A 9,793-nucleotide genomic window follows, 5' to 3' on the forward strand; every position below is an offset into this window, starting at 1 on the left:
TAAAACCCTTTTTCATATGTGATCTGTGCGTTTCACCATCTTTTGCCTTTTCTGTTACCTTTCGTCTGGAAGCTGAGTTGCTGTGGAGTCTCATTTGTTCCTAATAAGTTTCTGCTGCTTGTTTTATGTTCAGGCATTGGATCCCATTGCGTTTGTTGCTGTAACTAAATGCAGATACAAAGGCGGGAAAGTTATGCTACCTGTTAATTCCTATAAGGAATATTTGAGCGAGACTTAATGAATAAATCCTATTCAAAGTTTTGGTGACAACCCTCACTTTGTGAGTATTGGAAACATCTCTGCACACTTCTGTTGCTAAACTAATAGCTTTGGGTTTCTCGGACGAGAAACTAAAGACCAATGATTAAGGTACAAGAAAAAAACAGTGACTATGTTGATTTCACTTCAAGGATTTCTACTTTTTTTGTTGGAAACCACCTGTCAGTAAAGGAAGAGGAGGCTCTACAGGACAGTTGTGAATTTTCTGTAAAATAATTTTTCCTTTGTTATATTATTTTCAGATTTTTTCATCTAACCACTTTTATTATATTTGATCCTAAGAAAACACATAAAAGACTATTCTTAGTCTGAGTCAAATTAGGGATTTGTGTATTGTAGCACATACTGTGTCTGAGCTTGTCTATTTGTGATTGAAATAGTAGGGAGTTGGGACCTCAGTTGGGACTTGGATACTTGCCCTTACCTTTTCTATTAAGTCAGCTGTATTTTTAGCAATTATTCCTACATCACAAAGCTTTAACTTGTGCCCTAACCTTTGTATGATGTTTGCAATCGGTGGTTCTGATCACAGTCACTCAAATATTGTCTTAAACTGTGTTTGTGAATTCCTTTTTACGAAAAATATGTTTTCACAGATACTGTTTGTGTGCATGTGTTGTAATCACACCAATGTAGTTATTTCTTCTTTACATTTAATACACTTCTATCTAATATTGCTTAAGAAGCAAATAAAACAAGAAAAATGTACAGACATTTAATAAAAAGATAATAGTCTCGTAGAAGTACACTATTGCATGTCTTTCATAATTCTACGGATTTCCTTTTCACAGTGTAAGTGAGAAGTGTCCACTGATGGAGCAATCCTGAGAATCCACTCACTGAAGATACAGTGATGCTTATAATCAATGGTGCGTTTAGTTGAAGCTACTCAAGTATTCCCTCTTTTATCCTACTAATTTGTCTAACAGTACTTGTTCATCAGGCAATCAGATCTTCGCACCTATGCTGTTGTCTCTTTCTTTGTACAGGACCTGTTGCTAGTAAAGGTATTTAAATGAATGACGAGCACTACATTTTATGTTTAACTTGTTTCACAAGGAAGCTGGATCAGAAACAATAAGTTAGTGGACCCTTTTTTACTGCTGCACCAGTGTCTATACTGTAAAATCAATTAATCCATCACTAATTAGAGGACGAAGCTGGTTTAAAATACTTTAGCATGAAATGAATGCTGTTAACAGTGATGCAATGTGTGGTTTACCTTTGTGGTACCAGAACAGATGAGATAGATTGTTTCCGTATATCTGCACAAGTAAAATATGTGTTTTTGTGGCTGGCAGTCATCTTAGCTCAAGAGTGGACAAACAGTGTTTAATTAAATTGTAATTGGTTAGTGTAATGGTTTATTAGAAAAGTATGGAATGTGGCCAGGTGGTAATTGATTGCCAAACAAGCCCCGGAAAAACTATAAAAGGGAACAAAGGGCTGTTTGTTTGCTGAGAGATAGTACAGTGAAGGTCCTACCCAGCCTGAACAATGAGAGCAACAGCTAGTAGTTGTTGTGCAGTGAGACAGCCAAAGCATACTGTCTTGCTTGCAGTGTTTTGGTTTGGGTATTGTTCATAATAAAAGAATGCAAAGCACTGAATTGCAGTTTACCCGGTCTGTGTTTTACTGTTCCTGCCATTGCCCAACCTTGACCGCACACCACAAGGATAATAATGTGTTAAATATAACATATCATTTTTTTATGTACATCAGCACTTCAGGTTATCCAAATGAAGCTGTAAACAGTTTCATATTTATATTGAATAAAGTTCCTCATTGTTTGCAGCTTATGCTTTTGCGTTGGTAGATACATGTGTCTCAATACATGGCTTTCATTTTGTGGCTTTGCATTTGAAAAAATAAGGTAAATATATACTGATGCACAAAAGAAATGCAACACTCAGGTCTATTAGATTTAATAAAATAAAAATAAAAAAATACAAAGTTAGTATCAGGTATGACCTCCCTGAGCATTAACACAATCCTGGCAGAATTAAAGCATAGACCTGATCAGCCTCTGAATACTGTTGTGGGATGTTCCGCCACTCTTCCCGTGCATGGCACTGGCGATTTGGTCCCACAGATGTTCTACTGCAGGGTTTCCCAATCCTGGTCCTGGGGAACCCCCTGTGTCTGCTGGTTTTCATTCCAACTGAGTTCTCAATGACTTAATCAAACCCGTAATTGAAGATCCAGGCCAGTGTCACACATCGCTTCCTGAACTAAAGAAAAAGGCCTACTAGTTCCAGCCAGTCACATGTTCCTGTAGAACCCACATCCAATCATCCATTCTACATTGGCAGTACCATTGGTTCACTTATGGGGCAAATTGCTTTAAAATATTTTGCACATATTTGAGGATGAGATGATGATCTATTTAGTCAGGAACTCTTGCGATTTAAAACAATTAAAAAAAAAAACTGTCGACCTAAGCATGTGTCACAGCATTGTTGGCTTGCTTGGTTTTGGTGCTCTCTGCCTTGCAGAGCCAGAGAAGGAGTCAGTTCGACTTGTGCGGCTGAAAATGATGCGACAATTGGGGAGGTGGAGGTAAATTCAACAGCAATAGTTCCCAGCTGGGCAATAATGTCTCCGTGTTCTATATCAGACAACAAATACACATTAAACAAACATTGTCAGTGTATTTATGGCTTTTTATGGTACAAATCAACCTTCACTTTGTCAAAAAAAAAAAAACTTTCCCTATTAAAATTTAGAAAGCATTTTGTCAAATATTCAGGCAATAAAAACTTATTTGATGCCTTATAGATTATATTTTTTATTGATTCAAAATAAATGTGCCTCTTCTCTGTTTAATAAGTGAAGCTATATTTTCCTAAAGTTCCCCCCAAGCTAAAAGTTAGTTTTACAGAGTTTACTTTCACTCAGACACCACTGGCACCAGTTTCCAGATCATGCAGGTGCCAGGTTAGCAAAACCAGCTAATTTTTCAAAAAACTACTTGATGAGGCCAAGCTCTTTGGCAGATGAAGGATTGGCATGTATATTACCTTGTCAAATTCCTGACAAGCACCTCACATCATCACTAAGATTATGTTTCTGGCATCTCAAACATAAAATGGGGGGTGGAAGTTAAAGAATACTATTTTAGGAAGTTAAGATTTAGGAAAAATTAGAAATAATTCCATGTTTTTTGGTTTTTGGTTTTAATATATATATATATATATATATATATATATATATATATATATATATATATATATAACAAAACATTTTAAATCTGGCACTGAAAACATAACTTCCTGTGAATAGTGAATGCAATATGGCATAATGACAATTGACAACTCACTTTAAATAAACTCTCAAGACCCACCTGTTATTGATTTCCATGCTCTTTAAGCCTGATATCTGCTATTAGGTGCTGTGTTTCTGCTACTATTTCATGTATTATGTTACTATCATGTATTATGCACTTTTCACTGTATCTAATGTATTATGCTTTTTTTTTTAACTGTATATCCTGTATTATGCATTTATCTGTATTTAAAATATCATGGATTTTCTTGTTGTTACTGCACCTTGGTAAAGCGCTTTGTGATGGTGGTCCACTATGAAAGGTGCTATATAAAATAAAAATTGATTGATAAAGCATAATATCTGCTTAATGTCCAGGTACTGCATATTTCTACCATGTTGTTAGTTAGTTGTTGTCACTGTTAGATAAACAGCATAGAATGATCTCCAGTGATTCTGGAATGTAAAACACTGCTACAGTAGTGTAGAACTCATTCTGTTAAGCACAGAGACGGTAATCTTGTGGTGTGGGGACATTTTTGTGGCAAGACTGATGATTTCAGGTGTGGGGACATTTTTGTGGCAAGACTGATGATTTCAGTGCGATGGTATGGTCAGGGAGAGCTTTTTTAGTGAAAACAGTTACAGTTACAACAAAATAAAATGTAGTGCTTGTCATTCATCTCTCTGCTGATTTCTTAAACCATATGTGTGGCTGGCTTTTAACTTGGGTGAAGGTATGATATTCGCATTCAAATGACAAACCACACACTTCACTTAGAATACATTTGATAACTGAATGTGGATAATTCTTCTCTTTACTCAATTATTTACTCAAAGCATTCAACAATGCAAAGCTTTTGAAATAAAATATTCTATTCTATTCTAGTAGCTAATAATTTTCCCATTAGCTAATTCAACAATTACACCAATTACCTTCTCAAGATGGCTACCTCTTGCAGCCACTCACACCAATATGGAGTAGGTGTCTCCCAACCCCCAGGATCCTAAAGTCTCCAATTAAGGTGGAAACACCTACTCTACCACACACATATAGAGGTTTAATATTTAGTTTTGAATTTCAGCTTAGTTCCTAACCTTATATAATCTTAGGTCTTTTTGTGTTTTTTATAGATAATCAAATGCAAAAAGCAGCAATACTTATTGCAAGGAGGGAAAGTGATACTGTGATCCATTTTAATAATTCTTTGCTGTTTTTCCAGAAGTCATAGGGCTCCACCCTCTGACTGAAAAGAAGAATGGCATTAAATAAAAAAGGGTTCCCTTTTGTTTTATAATAATGTACTAACAGGGAAGCAGCTAAGACACACTCTCTGCCTGCTTAAATGTTACAAGTTTAGCTGTAAACAAATGTCTTGTCAAAATTATGTTGTTTATTTAATTTCATGCAATACAGTGCCTATAGAAAGTCTACATCCCTTTTCAAAATGTTCACCTTTTGTTGCCTTATAGCCTGGAATTAATATGCATATATTTTTCATTTCATTTTTCATTTTATATATATTTCATTTCATTTATCTACACATCCTACCCCACAACTTTCAAATGAAGAAATTATTCTAGAAATTTGTAGAAATTACAAATAAAAACTGAAATAGTTTGGTTGGATAAGTGTCCACCCCTCTTGTAACAGCAATCCTAAATTAGTTCAGGTGTAACCAATTGCCTTCAAAATCACACACCAAGTTAAATGGCCTCCACCTGTGTTAAATTGTAGTATTTCACATGATTTCAGGATAAATTCAGCAGTTCCTGTAGGTTTCCTCTGCTGGGTAGTGCATTTTAAAGCAAAAAACTCACCCATGAGCACCAAGGCTCTGACATATGCAAAAATAAAAAAAAATAAAAAAAATCACTCAGGAGATTCAGTGGTGGCAAAAAGTTTTGTGGTCTGACGAAACTAAAATGGAACTTTCTGGCCTAAATGCAAAGCGTTATGTTTGGTGCAAACCCAACACAGCGCAAAGAACCAAAGAACACCATCCCTACTGTGAAGCATGGTGGTGGCAGCATTATGTTAGGCTGATGTTTCTCATCGGCAGGGACTGGGGCACTTGTCAGAATAGAAGGGGAAATGAATGGAGCAAAGTACAGAGAAGTCCTTGAGGAAAACCTGCTGCCCTCTGCAAGAAAGCTGAAACTGGGACGGAAGTTCACCTTTCAGCATGACCTAAAGCACACACTCAAAGCTACACTGGAGTGGCTAAGGAACAAAAAGGTAAATGTCCTTGAGTGGTCCAGTCAGAGCCCCGACCTAAATCCAATCAAAAATTTGTGACACAACTTGAAGATTGCTGTCCATCAGTGCTCCCCAAGAAACTTGACAGAGCTTGAACAGTTTTGTAAAGAAGAATGGTCAAATATTGTCAAATCTAGGTGTGCAAAGTTGGTAGAGACCTACCCCAACAGACTCACAGCTGTAATTGCTGCCAAAGGTGCTTCCACCAAGTATTAACTCAGGTGGGTGGAGACTTATCCAATTACGATCTTTCAGTTTTGTATTTTTAGTATATATTTTTTTCTCTCAATACAAACTTTTTTCCCCTTAACAGTGTGGAGTATGGTGTGTAGATAAGTGGAAAAAAATCATGAAAATGCATGAAACTCTGAGGCACAGACACAAAATGTGAAAAAAGTTCAAGGGGGTGTAGACTTTCTACAGGCATTGTATATGCAAATGTATGTTGTCACTTAGCATGTCTAATGTTAAGCCTGGTTTCAAGGTTAATGACAATGGGTCCCTATGCAACTGGTTCATCCCTCAGCACAATGGTTGCACTCAACACAGTCATACATTTAAAGACACTTATTGCAACAGTAAGGAAAATAAACGAATCTTTGAAAACACTACCTCATGAGCTGCATCTCTTTGGCAGATGAAGGTTTTTAATGTATAGTACTGTTTGGAGTTTGCAAGGAAATTCCTGGCAAGGACAACATAAAGATTATGTTTCTGGAATCCAAAATATAATTGAAAGTTAAAGCTATATTTTTGAAAGTCAAAATGTAATTTAATAATAATCCAGTGGGTTAACATGGTGAGTTTTCAGGTTTAACGTCTAAAAAAATAAAACACACCAGCACTGTGGTACTGGAACAATTTTTAAAGTGAGGGTGCTGAAAGCCATTGAACAATATGGTCCTTGCAAAGGACCATATGGACAGCTGGAAATAATTAATCAAAACGCATGGCTGAAGACGTGGTGCACACGGGAAGGCTTCACCTATCTTGATCATTGGACCACATTCTACAACGAAGACTATCTGTATAGACGGGATGGACTGCATTTAAATAACAAGGGAACTAGTCTACTCGGAGAAAAGATCCTCGAGCAGGTTCGGAAGCATTTAAACTAGAAAGGAAGGGGGGAGAAATCAACAAAAAAACAGAAGGGAGACCGCATCAAAACAAGAACAACAACTCAGGTAAGACAACCATTAAATGTATTTATCTAAATGCTAGAAGTATCAGAAACAAAATTCTAGAACTTGAAGCTACTGCACTAACAGGTAACTATGATGTGATAGGTGTTACAGAAACGTGGTTATCTGAGAGTGATGGGGACGAATATAATATTTGTGGGTATACACTGTATAGGAAAGACAGGCAGGACAGAAGAGGAGGAGGGGTAGCGCTATACATAAGAAACAGTCTTGAAGCCCAGGTGTTAAACCTGGACAAAGAAAATAAAACCGAATCAATATGGGTCAGAATAACAGACAAAAATTCAAAAGGCATAATAATAGGAGCATGCTATAGACCGCCAGATTCAGACGGTGAGCACAATAATCTGTTATACAATGACATTAGAAATGTATGTAGCAAAGGAGAAGCCATACTAATGGGGGATTTCAACTTCCCCCAAATAAAATGGGAAAACCCGGTGGGTAGCGCGAAGGATGAAATAGAAATGGTGGAAATGACAAATGACTGCTTCCTAACACAATTTGTGAAGGCACCCACTAGAGGGGAGGCATGCCTTGATTTAGTCTTTTCAAATAACGAAGATAGAATAACTAAAACAGAGGTCAGAGAACCACTGGCAAACTCAGACCACAACATGGTCTCATTTGAAGTGTTTTTTAAATCCCCAAAAGTAAAGACTAAAGTTAAGGTTTACAATTTTAGAAAAGCAAACTATGAAGGCATGAAACAGAGACTAACAGAAGTAGATTGGAGTAAAATAGAGAAAACACCCACAGAAGAAGGATGGTTGTTCTTCAAAAATGTAGTACTAGAGGCGCAAAACAATTACATCCCTAAAGTAGACAAATCTAAATGTAAAACTAAATTGCCAAAATGGTTTAATAGATCAATTTAAAAAAAATATTCAGCGAAAAAAGGCACTTTACAGAGCATTAAAAAAGGACCGAAAAGAAAGTAAGCAGAAAGAGTACACAGAACTGCAAACGCAAGTCAAAAAGGAAGTTAGAAAGGCCAAGAGAGAAATAGAAATGAACATTGCTAAGGGAGCTAAAACCAATTCCAAAATGTTTTTCCAATATTACAACAGCAAGAGAACATTCAAAGAGGAGATTAAATGTTTAAGAGATACAAATGGCAAAATCGTAGAGGAAGAAAAAAAAATAGCAAATATGTTAAATGATTACTTTTCACAAGTTTTTACAAAGGAAGATACTGACAACATGCCCCACATGTCATCCAGTTCCTATCCAGTTTTAAATAACTTTAGCATAACTGAGGCAGAAGTGTTAAAGGGACTAGGAGCTCTTAAAATAAACAAATCCCCTGGGCCGGATGAGATCCTCCCAATAGTACTCAAAGAAATGAAAGAAGTTAATTACAAACCGCTAACCAAGATCATGCAGCAGTCTCTTGACACAGGGGTGGTACCGACAGACTGGAAAATTGCAAACGTAATACCGATCCACAAAAAGGGAAACAAAACTGAACCAGGTAACTACAGACCAGTAAGCCTGACTTCTATTATATGCAAACTTATGGAAACTATAATAAGATCCAAAATGGAAAATTACCTATATGGTAACAGGGTACTGGGAGACAGTCAACATGGTTTTAGGAAAGGGAGATCGTGTCTAACTAACTTGCTTGATTTTTTTGAGGATGCAACATCGATAATGGATAATTGCAAAGCATATGACATGGTTTATTTAGATTTCCAGAAAGCTTTTGACAAAGTCCCGCACAAAAGATTAATTCTCAAACTGAACGCAGTTGGGATTCAAGGAAACACATGTACATGGATTAGGGAGTGGTTAACATGTAGAAAACAGAAAGTACTGATTAGAGGAAAAACCTCAGAATGGAGTGTGGTAACCAGCGGTGTACCACAGGGATCAGTATTAGGTCCTCTGCTATTCCTAATCTACATTAATGATTTAGATTCTGGTATAGTAAGCAAACTTGTTAAATTTGCAGACGACACAAAAGTAGGAGGAGTGGCAAACACTGTTGCAGCAGCAAAGGTCATTCAAAATGATCTAGACAAGATTCAGAACTGGGCAGACACATGGCAAATGACATTTAATAGAGAAAAGTGTAAGGTACTGCACGCAGGAAATAAAAATGTACATTATAAATATCATATGGGAGATATTGAAATTGGAGAAGGAATCTATGAAAAAGACCTAGGAGTTTTTGTTGACTCAGAAATGTCTTCATCTAGGCAATGTGGGGAAGCTATAAAAAAGGCTAACAAGATGCTCGGATACATTGTGAAAAGTGTTGAATTTAAATCAAGGGAAGTAATGTTAAAACTGTACAATGCACTTGTAAGACCTCATCTTGAATATTGTGTGCAGTTCTGGTCACCTCGCTATAAAAAAGATATTGCTGCTCTAGAAAGAGTGCAAAGAAGAGCGACCAGAATTATTCCGGGCTTAAAAGGCATGTCATATGCAGACAGGCTAAAAGAATTGAATCTGTTCAGTCTTGAACAAAGAAGACTACGTGGCGACCTAATTCAAGCATTCAAAATTCTAAAAGGTATTGACAGTGTCGACCCAAGGGACTTTTTCAGCCTGAAAAAAGAAACAAGGACCAGGGGTCACAAATGGAGTTTAGAAAAAGGGGCATTCAGAACAGAAAATAGGAGACACTTTTTTACACAGAGAATTGTGAGGGTCTGGAATCAACTCCCCAGTAATGTTGTTGAAGCTGACACCCTGGGATCCTTCAAGAAGCTGCTTGATGAGATTTTGGGATCAATAAGCTACTAACAACCAAACGAGCAAGATGGGCCGAATG

This window comes from Polyodon spathula, chromosome 1 (assembly GCF_017654505.1).
Source record: "Polyodon spathula isolate WHYD16114869_AA chromosome 1, ASM1765450v1, whole genome shotgun sequence".
NCBI classification, from domain to species: domain Eukaryota; kingdom Metazoa; phylum Chordata; class Actinopteri; order Acipenseriformes; family Polyodontidae; genus Polyodon; species Polyodon spathula.